This window comes from Sesamum indicum, linkage group LG9, assembly GCF_026168435.1.
Source record: "Sesamum indicum cultivar Baizhima isolate 11 linkage group LG9, ASM2616843v1, whole genome shotgun sequence".
Classification (NCBI taxonomy): domain Eukaryota; kingdom Viridiplantae; phylum Streptophyta; class Magnoliopsida; order Lamiales; family Pedaliaceae; genus Sesamum; species Sesamum indicum.
Genome location: NC_142665.1, coordinates 1,781,434 through 1,806,886, shown reverse-complemented (window position 1 = coordinate 1,806,886; position 25,453 = coordinate 1,781,434). Strand labels below are relative to the sequence as shown.

General features: G+C 34.9%; 2 long non-coding RNA genes across 2 annotated transcripts; both read right to left on the bottom strand.

Moving 5' to 3' along the window:
- Positions 1–332: 332 nt before the first annotated feature.
- LOC105169931 (uncharacterized) lies at positions 333–5,017 on the bottom strand. Its single transcript, XR_016067192.1, has 5 exons — positions 4,683–5,017; positions 4,274–4,398; positions 3,910–3,992; positions 3,700–3,777; positions 333–609 (listed from the first exon to the last, which is right to left on the bottom strand). It is a non-coding gene; the product is annotated as an uncharacterized LOC105169931 (long non-coding RNA).
- Positions 5,018–19,663: 14,646 nt separating this feature from the next.
- Positions 19,664–24,418, bottom strand: LOC105169932 (uncharacterized). Its single transcript, XR_016067204.1, has 4 exons — positions 24,123–24,418; positions 23,706–23,913; positions 23,342–23,424; positions 19,664–19,996 (listed from the first exon to the last, which is right to left on the bottom strand). It is a non-coding gene; the product is annotated as an uncharacterized LOC105169932 (long non-coding RNA).
- Positions 24,419–25,453: the final 1,035 nt, after the last annotated feature.

Here is a 25,453-nt window from a genome sequence, read left to right as displayed (position 1 = left end):
TATATTTGAATTGATGGATTTGAAGTTTAGATTAGTGTTTATATATTATTCACATTTTATTTATTTTAAATTTTACTATGCCAAGTATATTATAATCAAAATATCTTCTATCAAATTAATTGTGTTAAAATATTATTTTGCATTTAATCTTTTTATTGGATATATAGTCTGTTTCCTACTTGGTCGTTTACTTGATTCATCCCTTGGACTTGATGTTGTCATGTGTGGCGACTTAGCCAAATAATTCGAGTGAAGTTTGTTCCTCTCAAAAAAAAACAAAAAAAAACAGAAAAAGATAGAGAAGGTATAATAGTGCACATGAGAAGCAAAAGGAAAAAGAAAAATTGCTTGCTTGCTCAAAACATGGAACCGCATCAAGTATTTACTTACAAGATAGTAGGAAACAACTACATAGGATCTCTAGGAAACAACTACATGCTTTCTCTGTTTCTGGTTTCCTTAATATATAATTATGATCTAAGTATTACAGACATGCTTGGTTCTATTTACAGTAGGCAAGATTTACACCGACGGCGAACCCATCGACAAATCCACGAATGTGTTGTTAAGCAGACTCTTTCATTCAGATCATCATCACCGCTAACTTAACTGCAAAAACAAAGAAGAAAACTTGAGCAAAATCAACCATATAAGAAAAGTATGCAACACATAATGGCATGTAAACTATAGGACAACCTATATCCTCTCTGCCATTTCTACCCAAAAAGCAACCTTTGTCCCCATCCATTTCACCTTTACTGATTTTTCCCCATATTTAAAAATCAAGAAATATTGAGACCATTTTATTATCCTTTGCATAATTCAAACCCAAAATTCGGACTGATTTCTATTATGCTTTCACGTTCTCAACATTCTAATAGGGAAAGCAATAGGATTATGAATTCCAAGGCCACTTTAAACATGACGGACGCAAGGCAGTTCGGAGTTGAGGCCTACACGAGAGATAATACTCCAATGTTTTTGTAGATTTATTATTGGTCTGTTCATTATGTTGGCTTTTGGCCTCATGTTGCTTTTTCAGAACTTTTTGTTTGTCATACATTTGCATTTTTGTACAAATTTTACAAAAACACCATATATGTCCATATCATTGACATCTAACATTTGAAGGTGTATCACAAAAAAATTTGTTGAAAAATCATTATTACACAATCACACGAAATTCAGAAATCAAATACTCCATACTAAATTGCAAAACAGTCGAGATGCCAATCTCATTATTTGTGTTAAAATCACTTGTATATATATCTTAAAAGACTTTTATCATTTATCAAAATAAAAGATAGTGATGGATGCAATTTGCTAAAAAATAGTGTACTTTTTTGGAAGTCTAAACAAAGATGGTGATGAATGCAATTTGCTAAAAAACAGAAAACTTAATGCAGCTTAAAATGTTGCAAAGATCTGCAAAAACTGTTTTGAATCCAATTCTTTTTTACGGAAATAAAAATCAATAACAGATTTCCTTGAAAATCCAAAAACATGACTTATTCATGCATTTATCAAAAATAATTAAATGAATATATGCCCATGAATAATCAAATACAAAAAATATTCTAAACGCTGTAAATTTATCTTAAATAATTTGAAAGAAATTACTGCAATTCAAGCTGATTTTGAGAATTAAAGAAGACCACCCCACAAGAAAAACAAATCTTTGAGTCAAAGAGAAAAATTTATTTTAAGAACTTTACGTGAAAACAAAGGAACACTTGAGAAGGAAAGAAAATCTTTTGGGCAAAAGAGAGAAACAATTTTCTAGTAATACATTTCAACTTATCAAAACTTTGTGTTCCTTAAAAATCATTGATGAACTCTTGAAAGTACATAATACTCACAAAAGTTTTACCAAGTAATCTTGAAAAATATATTTTGAATTGGCATCTCGACAACTGTTCCACATTAGCATAGCATTTAATACCAAAGTTCGCAAATAAAATAATTCATGATTGTATAATATAGATGTTCCAACATACTATTCTGTAATACACCTTCAAAAATAAGATGTTAATAACAAGAACTAACATGGTTTTTGTAAATCATACACAAATGTCAAATGTATTAACAACAAAAAGTTTTAAGACAGCTCATGAAGAAAACCCAACATAATAAACGAACCAAAAATAAATTTACAAAAAGATGAGATATTTGTTCTCTCATTAAGGTCTCAACTCTATACTTGCATCATTCACATTTTTGAGCAGCCTAAAAAATCCCTAATCCCATACTTTCCAAACCAGAATGGAGAAAGCACGGCTTTCCAAAGAAATCAGAGCAGCAAATTTTAGGTTTGAATTATACAAAGTATAAAATCAATGGTCTCAACCATTCTTGATTCCAAAATATAGGAGAAAAATCAGCAAAGAAGAATTGATAGGGGCCGTTGGTTGCTTTTCAGTTAGAAACTTGAAGAGAAGACTATGAAGATACGTAAGGCTACCATTAGGTTCTAAAATATCAACAAATTCCCACACAATTCTTATCGATATGAGGTTATCTAGTTTGCACCTAATTGGCAAACCCAATTCAAACTCCAGCCTTCAATCTTTTAATAAACAAGTATGAAAAACCTATACTAACTTATATGCTTCACTTTAATGCATGTGGAGAATGATGTATCAGGTAGGGTGATGCCCTTTGCTAATTGAACGCTATATGTGTTAGGGCTAAAGAAAACCAGATATCACCTCCAACATTAGTTCAATATGGTCCAATTTTTATTTGAAAATCTCTTAAAATTTCACTTTATATGTACGGATAGAAATTCACCAATAAATAAATACTCAGCTTACCTAGTCAATGGGTTGTGGGACCCAAAACCTAACGAACAATTTCACAATTTTAATGCAATTAGAAACAAACTTGCAAATAAATATGGGTTTCAGCGAGACTTCAGTGACGGCATTGCCTGCATCAAATTTAGAGTATAGTGCTTTTTCCAACAAATAAAACTTGCAAATAAAAGAATTGATAACAGCAATTCCGTGTGACTCTATTGAATCTCTGTACTTGGTATCAAGACAGAATTACGAACAGACATGGAAGAAAACAACATAGATACAACATTGTAGCACTCTCCAATTAAAAGGCATAAGAACAAATACCGCACTTGATGCACTTGAGAAAAGATATTTTGCTGGCCCATCAATTGAGCAAGTATCAAATGGTTTACGAAGTTCCATTACAGTCCAAAGAGGAAATTGAGATATTTAAAGTCAAGCTCATATTCAGCGAATCACATATATGCATTAAGAAAGAAGATAAGTGAACTTGATCGGCAACAAAGATAATAGCAGGAAAAACAAAGTGTTACTTACTGTTCCTAAAGTAGGTTCATAATTGCTGATTTAAGTGAAGATACATGTGGGGTCCCATTAGTTTCAAGCAACTGTCTTATGCTAGATTGTGTAAGATAATCGACATGGTGTGACTAACAAAAATCATCATATTTCTAGTATAGTCTAGCCCCATATATTAACAACTGCAGCCAAACATTTTCAGAAACAAAGTCCCACGTAAACCAAGGATCATTGGCAGCAATTTATACGGATGGAAAATGAAAATCATGGCCAATACATTCACACAAGCAAAGTATATTAACAACTGCAACCAAATATATTAGTAAATAACTTTTCTGAAACACAACATTCATGCAAATTATAACATTGCTAGACTCACATTCTTTCCCAACCTAATGGTAGGGAAGATCAGCCAGCAGACAAAGATGACAATCCAATCCAAAGCCTGCAGGTTCTCCTGGCAGATTTGGAAAAACAAAGGTTTTGCCCTAGGAGTTACTATATCATTAACACTCGTGAAAACTTGATTCGAAACAATGATTAACGCATGCAATATTAACAAAGAACATGTAAAAGACCAAAAGATTACCAATTCAATGCCAGTAGTCTCGTCGATTCGAGTCCCTAAACCCAACAAAAGTTTCGTTCCCACTCCATCTCTATAGGAATCCCCTGTGAAAGCATTTGGATGCAATTAAATAACATTATAAGATGGGAAAAGACCAATGAAATCAGAGCCAAAAAGAAAAAAGGAAAAGCTAGACACAGAAAATGCAAGTGGAAAAAGCAAAGCCAAATCTGCCTCCAAGAAAGAAGCTCTGAAAAACAAGACTGCCAAAAAGTTGACCAGTTTGCGAGTGTAGGCAATATGTATTAATATCCCTCAAGACACTAGCGATCAAAATGACAACAGGATCACTACTGAATATAATCATATGAAAAAACAACCATACCCAAAGGGAAAAGCCTTCAAAACCTCCAATTCAGAGAGCCATCTTGCCTATTCTCTGAACAAGTTCTGATCCAGCAACAATGTCCACACCAGCATCCTTGTATGTAAGTCCCAGACACTTGCAGACTGCAGTCGTAATCCAAGACATACAATAGAACCCATGTGTAATTGAAATTCAAGAACCTTGAAATAACAAATCGAGACCTTAAAAAAGACAAAAAGGAAAAAGAGTAAGGCCGTGTAATTTTAAAATTCAGTGACACTGAAAAGTACTCATATTAAATCTTCCGTTGGGAAGACAGACTTTCTTTGACCAAGATACTCTTAAGTTCACAATGCAAGAACCCATAATTCAAGAAACTTAAAAGAACTCTTATGCAATGAGTTTATGTCAGACTCTCAAGAAATACCTTAAGAAAGAAGAGATCGAGGCTGAGGGCAGTCGGCGGAGGCGGCAGGACGTCTGAGACGATGTTCAAAAACGCCGCTGTTAAAAAAGAAGGGCATGTCAATGTGAGCGCCCTCTTGCTTTTCTTCTGCACTATTTTTGATTTTTCAAAATCTGGTCGTGGATGTTCCTCTTATATAAATATGCGCCGGCGCGGGGAACACAACGGTAAAGTTTTTTTGTTCTTTTCTTTCTTGAAATCACAACGGTAAAGTTGGGAAGATTAGGTTTCACTGTGGTTTGAGGGTGAGAAAGTGACAGACCCGTGAACAAGATGATGATTTCAAGGGTAAATTGCATTTTTGCCCCTGTATTATCATCAAAATGCAAAGAACCCCTATATTAAAAATAATAGGTTAAAAATTCGATATTTTTATTAATCTTGTGTAGAGCCTTATCCCTACTAGGATCTGACGAAGAGCGAGAGACATTAAAAAATGCTATATCAATACAATATTATATCATATGATATCAATTAGAAAAATTTGCACCATTGTCGTGTTAATACATTAATATATGACTGACATGTGTTAAATTAAAATATAATTAAATTATACATAATTTAAAAATATAATCACATATAACCCACACATGTAGGTGAAATAAGTGCATGTTATAAAAAAAATGGGGTTAAATGCAATTTACTCATCTGATATACGAAATGAGCAAATATCTCCTTATGAAAACACATTAAATAATTTACTATTTTATTTTTTATAAAGGATTTTTTGCTCATTTATATTATGCAATTTGACATTTTCTTTACATGTAAGTGATTATGTAGCGGATGAAAGACTAATTAAAAAAATGTCCAATCAATAAAATCCTCAAATTAAAAAATCTCAATTTTGTCCATCTCACCATATTTTAGCCACTTTTAAAATCGACGATCAGAATCTTGCAATTATAAAAAATCAATTAATTCGAAGTTACTATTTTGCCACCTCTTATATACATGACAGTAAATGCAATTAAAGCTTAAAAAAATCCCACTATTCGATTTCGGAATTGGATCTTCTATTTCATTTTTCTATTCCTTCTTGGGATGATTGCCGTGTGGATAATTTTAAGTGAGAGAAAATGTGGCGTAAAAATTAGAAAAAGTAGATCAAAATAAAAAATTAAAAAAGATAAAATCTATGGCAAGAGTATTAATGAGTACGTGAATGTATCTTTTAAAATAGTATAACATATTTAATATTTTGTAATTGTTGTAAAAAAAAATTTGCATTTTTGGCACAAGAATATCATCTAACTATGAGAATCAAGATGTCATTTATTATTGGACCTAGCCAAGTATTTTCCACACTCAACCAATTACATAATTAACTTAAGAACAGTGTCTCTTTATATCTCAAAATTTAAATAGTTTAGGCTCTAATTACTTGCGAGTAAAATATGTTTGATTGAGATAAGATATTAAAATTATTATTAAATACTTTTTATTGATAATTTTCTATTTTCTTGTAGTAATAAAAAATAAATTTTTGTCTCCTATCTATCCACGGTTGTCATGAGGGATAATGGCACATGCGGCAGGGAAGACAACAACCATAAAAGTGCCACACATAACTGCTATCATCAATCAGCCTGAGCGCATATATTCCCATTCTTTTGTAACGCACATTGTTTGCTAGTCTGCCGCACGTAGGGTGATGCCTGCCTCACAACTTGATGTCGTCTAAACATTGGATGTTGCCTGCGCGTGCAACTTCCTGCCTTTTGTACGTCGTGTCCTACATGAGTGCATGACATCCGATCTTACTGCAAATGCATGCTGCCTGTGGGTGGCACCTTTCTTTGTTGCAACTCAAGTGCGATCTTCACTAAACTCGAGTACCATTTAGCCAACTCCCGCAACCTTCCATGAAAAGCCCCTATCCACACATACCCACAATCATTCACCACTATAGAACAAGGCCACGACACCAACGTATTGTAGCTCACACCTCTGCATGGCTAATCGTCACTCTAATATGATGAACCGTCTACCTTAAACTGGTTCAACACTTAACCAGCTCGAGTGCCACACCATGCTGGCACCCATGCACACTGACAGGAAAACCTGCTATGCCAACGTCTGATAGAGCTTCAAGGGGCTTATAGGAGCATCGTCTAAGGCTGATCCGCCATTTGCTTCCAAATATCAAGAATGCTGAGGCATGGCCTTCTCGGGTAGTATAACATGGCCCCTTTGTTCCAGATTACCCCTTCCACCATTAACACCCTGTCTTCACAGTATTGGTTTCTTCTTTACATGGATGGGAAATCCTCTCACAGCTACGCACATGCATTTTGTGGAAAGAGGAGAAATTATTCGTTGCTTCCTTGCAAACAGAATTATCAATCCAGGGCTTTCATCAAATCGAAGTGCTTCTTACACATATCTACGAACTATGGATGCCATGAAAACGCTGCAGGTGCAGGACAACCGAGAGTATGAAACTTCATCGTCTAAAAAAATTAACGCATTTTTTTCTCAATTTTATCGGCCACAAATTTTAGAAGTTTTGCTTAATAAATCCCCCTCCTTGTTTCGAATTTTCCATTTCCTTGTGTGTCCGTATTTTTTTTTTGTGGTGCGTGGGGTGTGTGTGTGTGTGTGTGTGTGTGTGTGTGCATGGGGTGTGTGTGTGTGTGTGTGCATGTGCGTGCGTGCATGTGGGGTGTGTGTGTGTGTGTGTGCGTATGGGGTGTGTGTGCGTGTGCATGTGGGGTGTGTGTGTGTGTGTGTGTGTAAGCGTGTGGAGTGTATGGGGGTGTGTGTGTGTTTGGGGTGGGGTGTGTGTCATGATAGAACATGTTTTACTTTCATTTTGAACATAGAAGAAGTGAGATGTTGCTTTTATCTTGAGCGCCAACGAATGCCATCTGCGTCTTGTTACAGTTGTCATTCTCCTTCAATTTCTAAGTCTTCATTTTTATCTACACAACCTTTTTTCTCGTGCAGGATGTCACCATAGTTTCGCAATATTTTATACTCATTACAGGTATTGTGTGTCTTTGTGGTCTATTTATGTCCTTTGTAACATTTTTTTGTGCTTGCATCCTCATTTTTGTTTACCTGATATGAAATAGTATTTATTGAAATAAGAGCAATAACAGGACAGGAGAGAGTGCATTGCCCTCTTCTTTTTTCCTTTCAATATATCTCGTTACCAAAACTTGTCTTGGATTGATTTACTTCACTAGAGGGGATATAGTAAGGGAAAATGAGTGGAGGATTGATAAAATCTGATAACTGCCTTGGGTGGTTATGATATGCTAACCAATTCTTGAATTGGTTGCCAGCGACTATTACAAAATGTTGCAATTTTAAACCCTGACTTTGGTGTGTTTAGCCATTTTGATTTTCTTCCTGCTAATAGCGGTCTCTATAATTTTCACCATTGAATCACATGCTAGTTTCTGTGGCATCACCGTGATTTTTGGGTACTCGCAATGGAAGAGGGAGAATGGTGCTTTTGCTCAAGAATAATTAATTAGTTATATATACTGTAGCTGATGCTTGACTCATGCTTGTGCTTACATGTGGTTTACTGTTTATCAGGTAATGTATCGTTATAATTGCTTTATTATTTTGGTTGTAACAATTAGGATACTTACTGATTATATTATGTGTGATTCCGACATGAGATCGGTCCTGTTAGTTGAAATATTGCAGTAATGCTTTGTAATTTTACTGAGTTTAAAGTTGTTTTACTTGTTGGTTGCTATTCGATGCTTTGGAAGAAGCCTGCCTGTGACATCAAGAAGAGCTTAACTATTACTGCTCGTTTGAACCTAGTGTTATTATTGGAGCAAAGAAAGTTGCAGCATTTCGCAGTGTGTTTTATATATGTAATAGTATAAAGGCAATGATTTTGTCATTAATATTATCTAGTTTCTGGATCAACTTCTTTGAAAATTAAGATCTATTGTAGCAGGTTTCTGTTAAGATCATGATGTCAACGAATATATTTTTATATGTCCTAATCAGCTACTGCATTTCTTTTTCAATTTTATTGACCACAAACTTGAGAAGTTTTGCTTAATGATGCTTCCTCCTTGTTTTGAATTTTTCATTTCCTTGTCTGTGCATTTTTTTTTTGTGTGTGTGTGCGTGTGGGGTGTGTGTGTGTGTGCGTGTGTGCGTGTGGGGTGTGTGTGTGGGGTGTGTGTGTGTGTGTCACGATAGAGCATGTTTTACTTTCATTTTGAATATAAAAGAAGTGAGGTGTTGCTTTTATCTTCTGCGCTAACGAATACCATCTGCGTCTTGTTACATTTGCCATCCTCCTTCAATTTCTAAATCATAGTTTTTATCTACACAATCTTTTTTCTCGTGCAGGATGTCACCATAGTTTCGCAACATTTTATATTCATTACGGGTATTGTGTGTCTTTGTGGTCTATTTATGTTTTTTATAATATTTTTATGTGTGTGCATAGATGTGTATTCTCATTTTTATTTAACTGATATGAAAGAGTATTTATTGAAATAAGAGCAATAAAAGGACAGGAGAGAGTGCATTGCCCTCTTCTTTTTTTCTTTCAACATATTTCGTTAGCGAGAGTGGTCTTGGATTGATTTAATTTACTAGAGGGGATATAGTAAGAAAAAATGAGTGGAGGATTGATAAAATCTGATAACTGCTTTAGGTGGTTATGATATGCTAACCAATTCTTGAATTGATTGCCAACACCATTACAAAATGTTGTAGTTTTGAACCCTGACTTTGGTGTGTTTAGCCATTTTGATTTCCTTCCTGCTAATAGCGGTCTCTATAATTTTCACCCTTGAATCACATGGTAGTTTCCGCAGCTTCATCGTGATTTTTGGGTACTCGCATGGAAGAGGGAGAATGATGCTTTTGCTCAAGAATAATTAATTAGTTATATGTTGTAGTTGGTGCTTGACTCATGCTTGTGCTTACATGTGGCTTACTGTTTATCAGGTAAAGAACTAATCATTCACCTCCCCAAGTTTCTGCTATTTTCCTGCCTTCAGGTACTTATTGGCAGTTTCATACATATTTGAGTGGTAACAATTTCCTAGTAATGCGGTTTTGGTATTGCAGAAACTAGGATATTAGGCCTATAAGTTGTTGAATCTGTGGTGTTGCTCGATAAATGGTACAGCAGTTCTTGTGGCTCCTTCAGAAAGTGAATGATTCATTTACTGGAAGGAGACATTAGCTTTAAATTTTTGGAAGGGAGGTAAGTTTCATTAAGTAATCAAAATCCATTACAAGTTTTTATGCTAACTTTGTTAAAGGTTGAGGTGTCTTGTGTGATTATGTTTCTTGTCGCTTGGGCTTTTGCTGAAATGCGTTAGTAAATACAAAGCTAACCCAGTGCTAATTGCTTTCTGTTAACCATCCCATGTATTCATAGCATTTTGGATTTTTGTTTACTTTCTGATCTCATATTGCTTTTGAGCAGTATGGGTAGTTGGATTACCTTGAAGGTACTTTTCTATTTTTTTTTAAGGAATTGAAGGCACTTTTTTGAATTAGGTAAATTGCAGGTATAAATTGCAGGAACTGAAGCGCATGCGAAGAAAGAGGAAGAGTATGAAGGAGAAGAGGAGGGGGAGGAGTCACCATCATTCAGATGATGATTCTTCTGATGATTCTGCTGATCTGCGGCATAAAAGGAGGAACAGAAAGACGTATTCAGACTCTAATTTCGATGTCAGTGCTTCAAATGATTCGCGAGTGGTTAGGGGCAAGAAGCGGTCTGACAAAAAGAGCAGGAAACATCGCCATGAAGAGGACTAGCTTCTACAGTGGGTGATATGTCATGTGCTTTTAGGGTTCCTCGAAACTGCTGCTCAGTGTGCGCTATTCAATCTTTAATCTGGTGATTGATGAGCTTCTTGATGAAAATCACTTTAGCTTAGTAGACAATGCATTAGTTTGGTTCATTTGCTGTTTTTCAATTTGATGTAATGTATCATTGTAATTGCTTTATTATTTTGGTTGTAACAATTCTGATACTTACTGAATATGCTATGTGTGATTCCGACATGCGATTGGTTCTGTTAGTTGAAATATTGCAGTAATGCTTTGTAATTTTATTGAGTTTAAAGTTGTTTTATTTGTTGGTTGTTATTCGATACTTTGGGAAAAGCCTACCTGTGGGCATCAAGAAGAGCTTAACTATTACTGCTCTTTTGAACCCAGTGTTATTATTGGAGCAAAGAAAGTTGCAACATTTCCCAGTGTGTTTTATATATGTAATAGTATTAGGGAAATGATGTCAACGAATATATTTTTATATCCTCTAATCAGCTTCTACATTTCTTTTTCAATTTTATCGGCCACAAACTTGAGAAGTTTTGCTTAATGATGCCCCCTCCTTGTTTCGAATTTTCCATTTCCTTGTCCGTCTCTCTTTTTTTTTGTGTGGTGTTTGGGTGTCTGTGGGGTGTGTGTGTGCGTGCGTGCATGCGTGTGGGAGTGTGTGTGTATGTGTGTGCGCGCATGTGGGAGTGTGTGTGTGTTTGTGTATGTGGGGGTGTGTGTGTGTGTGTGTGCGTGTGTGTGTGCAGTGTGGGGTGTGTGTGAGTGTGTGTGCGTGTGGGGTGTGTGTGTGTGTGCTTGGGGTGTGTGTGTGTGTGTGTGTGTGTGTGCATGTGGGGTGTGTGTGCGCATGTGTGTGGGGGTGTGGGTGTGTGCGTGTGGGGTGGGTGTGTGTGTGTGTGTATGCGTGTGGAGTGTGTGGGTGTGTGTGTGTGTTTGGGGTGGGGTGTGTGTGTGTCACAATAGAACATGTTTTACTTTCATTCTGAACATAGAAGAAGTGAGGTGTTGCTTTTGTCTTCAACGCCAACGAATGCCATCTGCGTCTTGTTACATTTGCCATTCTCCTTTAATTTCTAAGTCTTCATTTTTATCTACACAACTTTTTTTCTCGTGCAGGATGTCACCATAGTTTCGCAATATTTTATGCTCATTAGGGGTATTGTGTGTCTTGTGGTCTATTTATGTCCTTTGTAATATTTTTGTGTGCTTGCATAGATGTGTATTCTCATTTTTGTTTACCTGATATGAAATAGTATTTATTGAAATAAGAGCAATAACAGGACCGGAGAGAGTGCATTGCCCTCTTCTTTTTTCCTTTCAATATATCTCGTTAGCAAGAGTGGTTTTGGATTGATTTAATTTACTAGAGGGGATATAGTAAGGAAAAATGAGTGGAGGATTGATAAAATCTGATAACTGCCTTGGGTGGTTATGATATGCTAACCAATTCTTGAATTGGTTGACAACGACCATTACAAAATGTTGTAGTTTTGAACTCTGTCTTTGGTATGTTTAGCCATTTTGATTTCCTTCCTGCTAATAGCGGTCTCTATAATTTTCACCCTTGAATCACATGGTAGTTTCTGTGGCATCACCGTGATTTTTGGGTACTCGCATAAAAGAGGAAGAATGGTGTTTTTGCTCAAGAACAATTAATCAGTTATATATGTTGTAGCTGATGCTTGACTCATGTTTATTCTTACATGTGGTTTACTGTTTATCAGGTAAACAACTAATCAATACGTGGACTCTGAGCATTTTTTTTCCATTGCTCAACCAAGGTACAATTGGACTTCAATACATTCATTTATATCATATTTGTTTTCCAGGCAAATGAGGTCTGTGCTTGATGTGATAACCAAACGAAGACTAGTTCATATTTTTGTTCCTTCTCTTACAACATAGTTCATCAATCAATATGACCTTTGCTCAGAATTATTGAATTGATTGTTTCCCATATTGTTATTCCTGTAGCTAAAGCATATTCCAAGTAAATAATTGCAATACTCAAATCTTATTAAAATTTGAACCCTTTTAATAGATTAAGAGATGTCTTAATTGACTTTAACTGTTTGTGGCGGCTATAGAGCTTGGTAAGTTATCCACTCTGCTCTTTTTGTCTGGATCCAACCTCAGATCAAATGATATTCTTAGATGATGGATTCCATGAGCAGCAGCAGCAACAGCAACACTAGCCTGAAGATGATGACAACCATGAAGAAGACGAAACTGATTGTAGACGCAAGATGAAGTCGCTATTGTCACACGCTTGTTTTATTTTTTCACTTCTTACGTCTGATGTGTATGCTGATTCATTTATTCTCATGTCTATTCGGCCACGACATTACTTAGTCGGTTAATCTGTTAGTGATAGTTATAGGAGCTCATTTGTATATAAATCACAATCATCTTCTTCCTCATAGATATATACACGAATTCACAGAAAACAGAGCTTGAATGTTCATTTTCATGGCTTCCACTGTGTCATATATCTTCAAGATCAATCTTTAACATGGTATCAAAGCCTTCCTTGTGAAGATCTCGGGGTGCTAAAACCAATTTTACTTCAATGGCGCATAGAGAATTGCTGAATTATGGCGGATTCGATTGTTAGTCCGAGCAGCAAAGCTGCTGCAGAACAATTGGAAAGAGATGCACTATATATATATATATCCCTCTAAGAATTCGAGCTTGACACTACCCTCTTCTCCGTTAGACGGAACAAACTTTCTACCATAGAGTCGCTCCATTTATGTAGCGCTTGGGACAAAGATGAAACTCGGTTTCATTGATGGGACTTTCCCCAGACCAACAGCTGGTTCGGTGATCTTTGAACAATGGAGACGGGTGGATTTAATGGTCACGTCATGGATTTGGAATTCAATTTCCAGAGATTTCGTTGAATCGTTCATGTACGTATCTTCCTCACGTGAACTTTGGCTTGAGATTCAAGGTAGATATGGGCGGAGCAATGGCCCTATGGTCTATCAAATTCAACGGGAGATATCTTCAATCTCTCAACGGGATCTATCACTGACTGCTTATGTGACCAGACTTAATAAAATATGGAACGAATTGTCGTACCTGGCGCCTAATCCCAAATGCACCTGTGGAGGCTGCACATGTGGTGTAAACAAAGCAATTGCAGAGAGGAATGAGAACACACAATTGATGCAATTACTCATGGAGTTACATGAAAGCTTTGATTATGAAAAGAAGCTAGATTTTGATGCAAGAACCTTTGGCAGAGCATTCTCCATGGTTTTCACGGTGGAGAAACAAAGGTAGGTTCACACTGATATGGGAGAAGTCTCAAGACAAATGGTATACCAGCTCATGTTGAAAGATAACAAGAAGGATGTAGGAGATAGGTTCTCAAACAGGAGGAAACCATATTTGGATGAACATAATTTGTTGCGCACCTACTGTCATAAACCTGGTCTTACATAAGACACATGCTTCCAGGTTCATGGAGAGCAAAACTGGTACAAGTCCTTGAATGACAAGAAGTAGAAGGGAACAAGCAATCGAAATTTTGTTGCTGCAGCAACACTGGATGAAAGGGCAACATCTGTAGATACCACCACTACCGAACTTTGCTTGTCACAAAATACAGAAGAGTTTGCTGGTAATACCTCTGGACCATCTGAAAATGATTCGGACTGTTGGATAATTGATTGCAGGGCTACTAACCATATATGTGAAACATTCAACTTTTTCATTCATACACTAAGTCTCAACACACCAAATACATTCACTTGCCTGGTGGTTCCATGAAGCTTGCTTCATACGTTGGCATTGTTCACTTAAATGACCATGTCACACACACGCAAGTCTTTATATTCCTTCTTTTTCTATCAACTTGTTATTTGTCAGCCAGTTATGTCATCACAATGCTTATACTTTTCAGTTCCCTAAAGCTAAGTGCTTATTGCAGGACCAAGTTACGAAAGGAGCTTGGTTGAAGGGACTGCTTCCAAGAATCTCTACATTGTTAGACATAGCCTTAACACATATGCCTTTCCTCCCTCTGTGCATTGCAATAGTGCATGTTCTAGCTCGGTTCAATGTGATGTACAAACCTGGCACAATAGGCTGGGACATTCTTTTAAACGTAATGAAACATATTCCAATCTATGCTTTCACTAATGTCGATCTTGATGTACCCTGTGATGTGTGTCACAAAGCCAAACAAACTAATGACATTTCTTTCCAGTGAATCACAATCTGAAGCACCCTTTCATCTTATACATTTAGATGTTTGGGGCCATTATACAACCTATACAATTTCAAAGTGCAACTATGTCCTCACAATTCTAGATGATTACAGTCCCTCCTTGTGGACTTACCTCTTGAGACACAAATCCTAAGTTGCTTCCACTCTCAAGTGTTTCTTCTCCATGATGAATAACCAATTTGCCATAAATATAAAAGTCATAAGGACGGACAATGGTTCCTAATTCCTAAACAACGACTGCCACACTCTTTGTCAAGATTTAGGTGTCATCCATCAAACTTCTTGCACATATACGCCTCAGCAAAATGGGAGAATTGCACGCAAACATAAATAACTTCTAAATATTACTAGAGCCGTGCTATACCAACCCTCCTACAGTTCCAGGGTGATTCCATTCTCAAAGTAACCTACTTAATCAATAGAACACCTTCAAAGCTCCTCCACTAGAAAACTCTCTTTGAACAATTAATAGATCACAGTCCCTCTCACACTCATCTTTGTGCCTTTGGTTGCCTTTGCTATGCCAGTAATGTAGATCCTCACAAGTCTAAGTTTCATCCTAGGGCTCTCAAGTGCATTCTGTTAGGGTATGCCATGACCTAGAAACCATATAAACTCTATGACTTGGATAAAAACCGTATTATTATCTCTAGAGATGTTCACTTCCATGAACATTACTTTACTTTTTCTACCCTGTTTCTCTCTCTTCTCTTAGTCTCTGTCCTTTTCCTTTAGTTCCCTCTTATACTGATGATGTTGTCTGTGTCTTACTGCACTTTTCACCCATTTCGCGCAGTTCCTCTGGCTCCTGTGTCCCTTTTGTTTCTCCTCTTGCTCCTCAACCACCTGCACCTCCTCTTCGTCGTTCCACCAGAAATACTCAATGTCCTCCTTGACTTAATGATTTTATATGTTCTGCACATGTACCTCCTTCTTTACACTCCACCACTCCTGCATTTAAGTTGTTTGTAGCCTCGTTATCTGTTTTGCAGGAGCCCAAGTCTTTTTTAGGCCATCCAGCATGAGGAATAGAGGGAGGCCATGAACAATGAGCTGCAGGCCTTAGAGCACAACAACACTTGGAAGCTTGCCCCTTTTTTGCCTGGTAAACGGGCAATTGGTTGTAAATGGATCTTCAAGACAAAGCTTAGAGATGATGGCCAAAACAGTTTTAGAGAAAAATTATATATATATATATATATATATATATAAACAGGTGTGAGAGTAAATAAAAAGAATGTATTTTTTTAGGGGAAATTATTGTAATGATACAAAGAAAAAGAAAGTTACAAAAGAGTGGGGTGGTTTTGGAGGTTCTTAAAAAGTAGGCAGCACCGCTGCTGCTATTTTTTATAATTATACTGTTTTTTTAAATTCTTAACAAGTAAAAGAATATTATTTATTTTAATTCTTAACAAATAAAAGGATTTATGCTATATTTGAACAGTTACGAAACATAAAAAATAAAAAATAAGATAGAATTATGGAACAATCACATCATTATGGGCATCAACTGTGGAGTGTTAGGCTATGGCCCACTGCTAGCAATTTTCAGCCCACATGCGATAATTGGAAACTAGCATTCCACCTTTGAAAATCAGTATTTTCAGCCCAATTGAAGGAATGTTATTTGTTCCAACGTGGCTTTATTTGCTTTTGATTTCTTAAATCCGACTGTAATATTTCAAAACATCGTTTCGATTGCTTGAAACCAAATATTTTTCCAACATAACCCTTCTCCTTATTTTGTATTAGTAAATAAATAAATTAATATTATACTAATATAGTTTAGTATATAAAAATTTTTAAAACCTTATTAAAAAATATCTTATCAAACAAGAGTAAGAAATTTTCTTGTTAATAAAAATATTCATTAAAATGAGTATTGCTCATTTATTTTAAATTGTTTATTTCCTAGCAAATTAACAACGTTGAAATGTTATTTGCCTATTTATTTTTAAGAATATAGTGTTCATTCTTTAATTAGTTTAGAGAAATTAGGAATTAATGGCAAATAATTTTCTTCTTTGACAGAGTTCTGCTCTTATGTCTTTTCACAATAGGACTGAAACACTTAACGAATATATATGGAATAGAAAGATTCCAACCCCCCAAGTAAAGAACTGTTACAAATAATGAAGAAACTAGTAGATTTAGATACGAAGCAACGTAAAATAAACCAAATTTGATACCTGAATATTCGGTTTGATAACCTGCTACTAATTCTTCTTCTGCTTCTGGTAAATCAAAGGGTAATCTCTCACACTCGGCTAGAGAAGAAATTAGAAAAACGATAAACCCTATAGGTTGACGCCACAAATTCCATCCCCAAAAACCATATTTTGACTGCGCTTCAACTATATCAACTGTACTTGAACTGTTAGATAATCATAGTCGATGATAACATCACTGTTCCCGTCACTATTACAGAACCGTACATGAGATTTTCACCTCATACGGCTCCTCATAGGTCACAAATAAATCTAAGGACCTTTCGGCATTATTTATTTTGATGTGTTTGTAGGATCGATAGAGAGTCAAACTCTTATCCTAAGGCCTAGAATTAGACCAATGGAATTCTGTCTGCTAGATTTATAATAAAAAAGTGCTTCTGAATTGATCTCATCTTTTAAGAATTTTCATTTTTCTTTGTTGATTAATAACTTTATCCTTGAATAAAAAAAAAGACTTTTTTTATAGGAATATCACATAGATATTTCAACCTATCGTTTTTAATTACGAAAAAGAATTAGACATTACATTATATAACAAGAATTGTATTTCTCTATATAAAATGGAAATACTTTTGAATAAACAAAAGGAGATCTTTTTGTTTTTGCAATTCTAGTATTTCGATTGTATTTCGTTCCTATTCTCCTTTCTCAGAAAAAGGGACATTACCCAAAGTAAAAGATTTCTTCGTTCTTGATAGTTATTTACTTAATCGGTGGATAGGAACATACTCTGGATCGAAATCGCGGGGAGTACTTCTTAATCATTTCTACCAACTTAAAGCACCAATTCGCATTACTTTTCTATAAAGAAATATCCTGTTGGATAATTTACAGAATCTCTATTACTAATCCTTTGTGTATCTTGGTCTTCCTAACCATCCACTCATTTTTTTGAATCTCTCATTAGGGTAATACATATATGGTAATAGATAATAAAAACCCCATACAGTTAATCTTTTGAACCCGCTTCAAGCCATGATGACTAATCAAGAAATCTTGGGGTAAACAGTCTCGACTGCTTATGTTTACTTTCACTTAATTCTTGTACATAGGAAATGAGATTGAATTCCTTTAACAGCAAATTTATAAGCTGTTTTATTTCACTCATATAACTATCTGGTTTAGTTCATCAACCCCAATGATGAATAAAAAAAATAGATATTCCACTCATTCAATTTTCTTGCTAGAAAGAAAAGAAATAGGGAAAATTTTATGTCTCACCGAATCACACGTAGAGATATTGATAATACACATAGAGTTAATGGTATTTCATAACTAATTGATTGAGCAGCAGCCCTTAATCCACCTAAAAAGGAATATTTATTATTTGATCCATATCCTGACATAAGAAGTCCAATGGGAGCAAGACTTGAAACGGCGATCCATAAAAAAACACCGATACTAAGATCGGCTAGAATAAAGCGATAACTAAAAGGAATTACTGAATAGCTTAGTAAAATGGATATGACTGCTATGGATGGCCCGATACTGAATAAACGAGTATCTCCTCTAGATGGAAGAAGATTCTCTTTGAAAAGTAGTTTTGTACCATCTGCTAGAGCTTGAAGAATTCCCACAGGCCCGGCGTATTCGGGTCCAATACATTGTTGTATCCCTGCAAATATTTCTCTTTCTAACCAAACAATTACTAGTACACCTAGTGTGATTCCTAATACAAGAGTCAAAATAGGGACAAACATCCATATGATCCCATAGACTTCTTTTAAGGATTCAAATCTGGAAAAAGAATTGATAGCTTGTATTTCTGTTGTATCAATTATCATTTCAACGATCAACTTCTCCCATAATGATATCTATGCTATCTAATATCGTCATAATATCAGCCAATTTCATTCTTTTAACTAACTGAGGAAGAATTTGCAAGTTGATAAAACCCGGTGGGCGAATTTTCCATCTCCAAGGAAAAACACTCTGATCTCCTATCAGAAAAATTCCCAATTCCCCTTTTGGTGCTTCGACTCTTACATAAAGTTCTTGCTTGGACAATTCAAAAGTTGGAGAAGGTTCTTTTACGAATAAATCAATATTCAAAATCATTCCATTCAGGGTCTTTTATTCTATCAAAGCGTCGGATTTCTAAATTCTCATAGGGTCCCCCTTGAATTCCTTCCAGAGCCTGTTGGATAATTTTTATGGATTCTGTTATTTCACTGATTCGTATTAAATACCGAGCTAATGAATCCCCTTCTTTTTGCCATTGGATCTCCCAATCAAATTCATCGTAACACTCGTAACGATCAACTTTATGAAGATCCCATTGTATTCCGGAAGCTCGTAGCATTGGTCCTGATAAACCCCAATTTAGTGCTTCTTCTGCGCCAATAATGCCTACGCCTTATGGATTTGAAGTTTAGATTAGTGTTTATATATTATTCACATTTTATTTATTTTAAATTTTACTATGCCAAGTAAATTATAATCAAAATATCTTCTATCAAATTAATCGTGTTAAAATATTATTTTGTATTTAATCTTTTTATTGGATATATATAGTGTCTGTTTCCTACTTGGTCGTTTACTTGATTCATCCTGTTGTCCCCTTGGACTTGATGTTGTCATGTGTGGCGAGTTAGCCAGATAATTCAAGTGAAGTTTGTTCCTCTCAAAATAAAAAATAAAAAAAACAGAAAAAGATAGAGAAGGTATAATAGTGCACATGAGAAAGGAAAAAGAAAAATTGCTTGCTTGCTCAAAACATGGTACCACATCAAATATTTACTAACAAGATAGTAGGAAACAACTACATAGGATCTCTAGGGATCACTTTTAGGCATGAACCAGACATACTTTCCCTGTTTCTGGTTTCCTTAATACATGACTATGATCTAAGTATTACAAACATGCTTGGTTCTATTTACAGTAGGCAAGATTTACATCCACGGCGAACCCATGAGGCTCATACTTAGAATTACTTGAACGCCACAACTGATATCGACAAATCCATGAACGTTGTTAAGCAGACTCTTTCATTCAGATCATCTTCACTGCTAACTTAACTGCAAAAACAAAGAAGAAAACTTGAGCAAAATCAACCATATAAGAAAAGTATGCAACACATAATGGCATGTAAACTATAGGACAACCTATATCCTTCTCTGCCATTTCTACCCAAAAAGCAACCTTTGTCCCCATCCATTTCACCTCTACTGATTTTTCCCCATATTTAAAAATCAAGAAATATTGAGACCATTTTATTATCCTTTGCATAATTCAAACCCAAAATTCGGACTGATTTCTATTATGCCTTCACGTTCTCAACATTCTAATGGGGAAAGCAATAGGATTATGAATTCCAAGGCCACTTTAAACATGACGGACGCAAGGCAGTTCGGAGTTGAGGCCTACACGAGAGATAATACTCCAATGTTTTTGTAGATTTATTATTGGTATGTTCATTATGTTAGCTTTTGGCCTCATGTTGCTTTCTCATAACTTTTTGTTTGTCATACATTTGCATTTTTGTACAAATTTTACAAAAACACCATATATGTCCATATCATTGACATCTAACATTTGAAAGTGTATCACAAAAAAATTTGTTGAAAAATCATTATTACACAATCACACGAAATTCAGAAATCAAATACTGCATACTAAATTGCAAAACAGTCGAGATGCTAATCTCATTATTTGTGTTAAAATCACTTGTACATATATCTTAAAAGACTTTTATCATTTATCAAAATAAAAGATAGTGATGGATGCAATTTGCTAAAAAATAGTGTACTTTTTTTGAAGTCTAAACAAAGATGGTGATGAATGCAATTTGCTAAAAAACAGAAAACTTAATGCAGCTTAAAATTTTCCAAAGAGCTGCAAAAACTGTTTTGAATCCAATTCTTTTTTATAAAAATAAAAATCAATAACAGATTTCCTTGAAAATCCAAAAACGTGACTTATTCATGCATTTATCAAAAATAAATAAATGAATATATGCCCATGAATAATCAAATACAAAAAATATTCTAAACACTGTAAATTTATTTTAAATAATTTGAAAGAAATTACTGCAATTCAAACTCAAACTGATTTTGAGAATTAAAGAAGACCGCCCCACAAGAAAAACAAATCTTTGAGTCAAAGAGAAAAATTTATTTTAAGAACTTTACGTGAAAACAAAAGAACACTTGACAAGGAAAACAAATCTTTTGGGCAAAAGAGAGAAACAATTTTCTAGTAATACATTTCAACTTATCAAAACTTTGTGTTCCTTAAAAATCATTGATGAACTCTTGAACGTACATAATAATACTCACAAAAGTATTACCAAGTAATCTTGAAAAATATATTTTTAATTGGCATCTCGACAACTGTTCCACATTAGCATAGCATTTAATCCCAAAGTTCGCAAATAAAAAATAATTCATGATTGTATAATATAGATGTTCCAACATATTATTCTGTAATACACCTTCAAAAATAAGATGTTAATAACTAGAACTAACATGATTTTTGTAAATCATACACAAATGTCAAACGTATTAACAACAAAAAGTTTTAAGGCAGCTCATGAAGAAAACCCAACATAATAAACGAACCAAAAATAAATTTACAAAAAAATGAGGTATTTGTTCTCTCATTAAAGTCTCAACTCTATACTTGCATCATTCACATTTTTGAGCAGCCTAAAAAATCCCTAATCCCATACTTTCCAAACCAGAATGGAGAAAGCACGGCTTTCCAAAGAAATCAGAGCAGCAAATTTTAGGTTTGAATTATACAAAGTATAAAATCAATGGTCTCAACCATTCTTGATTCCAAAATATAGGAGAAAAATCAGCAAAGAAGAATTGATAGGGGCCGTTGGTTGCTTTTCAGTTAGAAACTTGAAGAGAAGAATATGAAGATACGTAAGGCTACCATTAGGTTCTAAAATGTCAACAAATTCCCACACAATTCTTATCGATATGAGGTTATCTAGTTTGCACCTAATTGGCAAACCAAATTCAAACTCTAGCCTTCAATCTTTTAATAAACAAGTATGAAAAACCTATACTAACTGATATGTTTCACTTGTAGAATCAAATAAATGCATGTGGAGATTGATGTATCAGGTAGGGGGTGATGCCCTTTGCTAATTGAACGCTATATGTGTTAGGGCTAAAGAAAACCAGATATCACCTCCAACATTAGTTCAATATGGTCTAATTTTTATTTGGAAATCTCTTGAAATTTCACTTTATATGTACGGATAGAAATTCACCAATAAATAAATACTCACCTTACCTACTCAATGGGTTGTGGGACCCAAAACCTATCGAACAATTTCACAATTTTAATGCAACTAGAAACAAACTTGCAAATAAATATGGGTTTCAGCGAGACTTCAGTGACGGCATTGCCTGCATCACATTTAGAGTATAGTGCTTTTTTCAACAGATAAAGCTTGCAAATAAAAGAATTGATGCTAGCTAAATCACCTGCAACAACAATTCCGTGTGACTCTATTGAATCTCTGTACTTTGTATCAAGACAGAATTACGAACAGACATGGAAGAAAACAACATAGATACAACATTGTAGCACACTCCAATTAAAAGGCATAAGAACGAATACCGCACTTGATGCACTTGAGAAAAGATATTTTGCTGGCCCATCAATTGAGCAAGTATCAATTGGTTTACGAAGTTCCATTACAGTCCAAAGAGGAAATTGAGATATTTAAAGTCAAGCACATATTCAGTGAATCACATATATGCATTAAGAAAGAAGATATGTGAACTTGATCGGCAACAAAGATAATAGCAGGAAAAAACAAAGTGTTACTCACTGTTCCTAAAGTAGATTCATAGTTGCTGATCTAAGTGAAGATACATGTGGGGTCCCATTAGCTTCAAGCAACTGTCTTACGCTAGATTGTGTAAGATAATCGACATGGTGCGACTAACAAAAATCATCATATTTCTAGTATAGCCTAGCCCCATATATAAACAACTGCAGCCAAACATTTTCAGAAACAAAGTCCCACGTAAACCAAGGATCATTGGCAGCAATTTACACGGATGGAAAATGAAAATCATGGCCAATACATTCACACAAGCAAAATATATTAACAACTGCAGCCAAATATATTAGTAAATAACTTTTCTAAAACACAACATTCATGCAAATTATAACATTGCTAGACTCACATTCTTTCCCAACCTAATGGTAGGGAAGATCAGCCAGCAGACAAAGATGACAATCCAATTCAAAGCCTGCAGGTTCTCCTGGCAGATTTGGAAAAACAAAGGTTTTGCCCTAGGAGTTACTATATCATTAACACTCATGAAAACCTGATTCGAAACAATGATTAATGCATGCATTATTAAAAAAGAACATGTAAAAGATCAAAAGATTACCAATTCAATGCCAGTAGCCTTGTCGATTCGAGTCCCAAAAGCCAACATATGTTTGGTTCCCCCTCCATCTCTATAGGAATCCCCTGTGAAAGCATTTGGATGCAATTATATAACATTATAAAATGGGAAAAGACCAATGAAATCAGAGCCAAAAAGAAAAAAGGAAAGGCTAGACACACAAAGTGCAAGTGGAATAAGCAAAGCCAAATCTGCCTTCAAGAAAGAAGCTCTGAAAAACAGGACTGCCAAAAAATTGACCAGTTTGTGAGTGTAGGCAATATGTATTAATATCCCTCAAGACACTAGCGATCAAAATGACAACAGGATCACTACTGAATATAATCAAATGAAAAAACAACCATACCCAAAGGGAAAAGCCTTCATAACCTCCAATTCAGTGAGCCATCTTGACTATTCTCTTAACAAGTTCTGATCAAGCAACAATGTCCACACCAGCATCCTTGTATGTAAGTCCCACACACTTGTCCGCAGATTGCAGTCGTAATCCAAGACATACAATAGAACCCATGTAGTAATTGAAATTCAAGAACCTTGAAATAACAAACCGAGACCTTAAAAAAGACAAAAAGGAAAAAAAAGAGTAAGGCTGTGTAATTTCAAAATTCAGTGACACTGAAAAGTACTCATATTAAATCTTCCGTTGGGAAGGCAGAATTCCTTTAACCAAGATACTCTTAAGTTCACAATGCAAGAACCCATAATTCAAGAAACTTAAAAGAACTCTTATGCAACGAGTTGATGTCAGACTCTCAAGAAATACCTTAAGAAAGAAGAGATCGAGGCTGAGGGCAGTCGGCGGAGGCGGCCGGACGTCTGAGACGATGTTCAAAAACGCCGCTGTTAAAAAAAGAAGGGCATGTCAATGTGAGCGCCTCTTGCTTTTCTTCTGCACTATATTTTATTTTTCAAAATCTGGTCGTGGATGTTCCTCTTATATAAATATGCGCCGGCGCGGAGAACACAACGGTAACATTTTTTTTTTTCTTTTCTTTCTTGAAATCACAACGGTAAAGTTGGGAAGATTAGGTTTCACTGTGGTTTGAGGGTGAGAAAGTGACAGACCCGTGAACAAGATGATAATTTCAAGAGTAAATTGCATTTTTGCCCCTGTATTATCATCAAAATGCAAAGAACCCCTATATTAAAAAAAAATAGGTTAAAAATTCGATGTTTTTATTAATCTTATGTAGAACCTTATCCCTGTTAGGATCTGGCGAAGAGCGAGAGACATTAAAAAATGCTATATCAATATAATATTATATCATATGATATCAATTAGAAAAATCCGCACCATTATCGTGTTAATACCTTAATATATCACTGGCATGTGTTAAATTAAAATATAATTAAATCATTCATAATTTAAAAATATAATCACATATAACCCACACATGTAGGTGAAATAAATGCATGTTATAAAAAAAATGGGGTTAAATGCAATTTACTCATCTGATATACGAAATGAGCAAATATCCCTTATGACAACACATGAAACAATTTACTATTTATTTTTTATAGAGGATTTGTTTGCTCATTTATATTATGCAATTTGATATTTTCTTTTTACATGTAAGTGTTTATGTAGCGGATGAAAGACTAATTAAAAAAATATCCAATCAATAAAATCCTCAAATTAAAAAATCTCAATTTTGTCCATTTTACCATATTTTAGCCACTTTTAAAATCGACGATCAGAATTTTGCATTTGTAAAAATCAATTAATTCGAGATTACTATTTTGCCACCTCTTATATATATGACAGCAAATGCAATTAAAGCTTAAAAAATTCCACTATTCGATTTAGGCATTGGATCTTCTATTTCATTTTCCGATTGCTTCTTGGGATGATTGCCGTGTGGATAATCTTAAATGAGAGAAAATATGGCGTAAAAATCGTGGGGCAAGAGAGAGAAAATATATAGAAAAAGTAGATTGAAATAAAAAATTAAAAAAGATAAAATCTATGGCAAAGAGATAGAAAATTATCGATAAAAAATAATTAATGATAATTTTAATATTATCACAAATTATATTTATTTAGTGGCAAGAATTATTATTTTATTACAACAATGAATTTTAAAGTTTTATTGA